This window comes from Phyllobates terribilis, unplaced genomic scaffold (assembly GCF_046119375.1).
Source record: "Phyllobates terribilis strain yellow unplaced genomic scaffold, ASM4611937v1 Scaffold_15__1_contigs__length_34870131, whole genome shotgun sequence".
Classification (NCBI taxonomy): domain Eukaryota; kingdom Metazoa; phylum Chordata; class Amphibia; order Anura; family Dendrobatidae; genus Phyllobates; species Phyllobates terribilis.
In genome coordinates this window covers 535,148-537,500 of record NW_027362775.1, presented here as the reverse complement: position 1 = coordinate 537,500, position 2,353 = coordinate 535,148, and the positions used below count along the sequence as shown (strand labels likewise).

The 2,353-nt window shown below is 64.1% G+C and overlaps 1 pseudogene; it reads right to left on the bottom strand.

Annotated features, from left to right (window-relative positions):
* The window catches only part of LOC141176002 (18S ribosomal RNA), a 1,868-nt pseudogene extending 1,704 nt beyond the window's left edge, over positions 1-164 (bottom strand).
* Between the last annotated feature and the right edge of the window lie 2,189 nt (positions 165-2,353).

Sequence of the window (2,353 nt, the reverse complement as noted above, 5' to 3'; positions counted from 1 at the left end):
CTAGAATTATCACAGTTGTCCGAGTCAACGGTTTGGAGCGATCAAAGGAACCATAACTGATTTAATGAGCCATTCGCAGTTTCACTGTACCGTCCGTGTGTACTTACACGTGCATGGCTTAATCTTTGAGACAAGCATATGCTACTGGCAGGATCAACCAGGTAGCCCCCCAACACGACTGGACCGCGTCGAGGTTCGGGAGAGGAGAGGCCTGCGGGAAGAGAGGGGGGGCGGCGGAAGAGCCCCGCGGCGGCAGGGCGCCCGGACGGAACGGGTATAGGCAGGGCGTGCGGCGTCCGGAGAGGATGCGGGATGGCATGGGGCTTCCCTGGGGGGGGCGGGGAACGGAGCCCTCGCAGCACCGGGGACATGTGCGGGAGGAGCGGCTCGCTGTGCGGTGCGTGGTCCCGAAGCGGCAGGCGTCTGGAAAACACCCCTTGCACGGGGAGGGCGAGGTGACTGGCCTCCGGAGGACGCCACGGCCGCCCCCGTCTCACCAACCGCACCCAAGGCAACACACAGGGTCGCTCGGGGAGATGGCGTGCGGGGGTGGGCCTATGTGGCGCCACCGTCTGGCTTAGACCTGCCTCCGCCGCGGGGGGTCCTCGACCCACCGGCGGACAGGCACGAGGATTGGGAGAGGGGGGCTGGCCGTCAGGGTCCGCCGCGGCTCCGGCACTAACCCGACGACGCGGAGGTCGCGTGGGTGGTCGTCGGCCAGGCCGTGTCGGCGTCGCCTTCCAGAGTAGTCCCTCTTCCCGCTCGCGCCCGTAACCTCAAAGGGATGCCCGAGCGGCTTTTCCTCCCAGGGCTGCTCCCCGCCCGGGGGCGGGAGCGCATGGGGAACCCCAGGTCGGCCTTTCACCGTACTCCCTACCTCTTGGCCCTCGTTCCTTCTCCCGTTCTCCATCTAACCCCTTGGCTCTGGGGTTTCCGCGCTCGCTCTCTCTCTCCTTCTCCCTGCCGAGCCGCCAGGGAGGATGAGGGTCGAAGGGGAAAGGTGACGGTCGGGCTGGGGCACACCACACGGTGAGAACCCCCTTCGCCTGCCTCCACACATCTGTCGTCCTCCCCACTGACGTAGGGGCCCGGGAAAAGACTGGAAATCGCGAAGCTCGGCAGTGGCGCGGAGACGCCACCCACCGCCGCCGCTGTCGCCACCGCCGCGGAGGCCGCCCTGTCGGACGCGAGGGGCGGCGCGGGCCTCCGCTGGCCGGTTACGCATCTGGAAGAAAAGGGCCGCCCTCGGAGAAGATCGGTGTGCTTCCCCGCACAGGAAGCGATTCGGACGACGGCCCCCACGCCTGGGTGGGTGGGCGCCACGCCGTTCGCCCGTGCGGGTCGTCGGACCGCTGCCTTCGCTCGGGTCGGGCCAATCTCCCCACGGCTCGGCCACCTCCGCGGACGGGAGGCGAGGCCGGCGTGCGCGCCCAAAGATAGGTGTCGAAAGCCCGGGGGTAGAGGAGGAAGGGGACCGCTCACCTTAAGCCAGCGCGAGCTCCAAAGCCCGGGCCGAGCGAGCGGCGCCACCTCCCCACCCGGGAGCGCTGCGCCAGATCGATCGGAGGAAGAGCAGGGGTGCGTGGAGGGACTTGCCCAAGTACGGAGGCTGCTAACCCCTGTCGTCGGGAAATACGTGCCCAAGAGTCCTGGAAGCGAGACTCGGGTACAGGCGCCCTTGCAGAGGGGGTACTGGATGTGGAACTGGGGTCAAAGCCACAAAAGCATCCGCCCTCATGGAGCCTCTCCCGGGCCTAAAAATCCAGATTTTAGCCTTGACGGCGCCCCCATGTGGAGAACCAGGGCCCGTGGGGGGGGTCTGGCCAGGCTCACTTCAACCCAGGAACACCTCTCTGACTTGGGATAGGCGACCGGCAAAAGTCCCCCCACGCAGCTGCGGAAGCCTGGGTTCAGCCAAGGTGCAGACCTCCAGCCGAACAGGGACTCATAGCCAAAACGCGTACCCGGGCCTACGGAGGTGAAAACCTGCTTAAATGAGTCAAAATGTGTCGGGGCTGAGAGGTACCTCTCTCTCATATATTCTGCCGGTGGTGTGCAAAACTGGGTCTTTGTATGGAGTGTCACCCTATACCCACTTTAGGGACGCATTCCAAAAAGTACCCGATCGCCTGGAACTGTCAGGCGGATTCGGCTCCCTGGAATTTCCTCATTCTGGTTCTTTTTCACTTTTTGTCTCTTTTGCGACATCTAGTGGGCAGGCTGCATTACTGCAACCAGGGACACCTCAAAACGCTTGGAACTGGGGAGCGGGCTCAATTTACTAACGTTTTGCGGGTCCTGGAAGTCAAAATTGTGACTTCTGAAAACGACTAAGTATGAAGGACTCATCGGG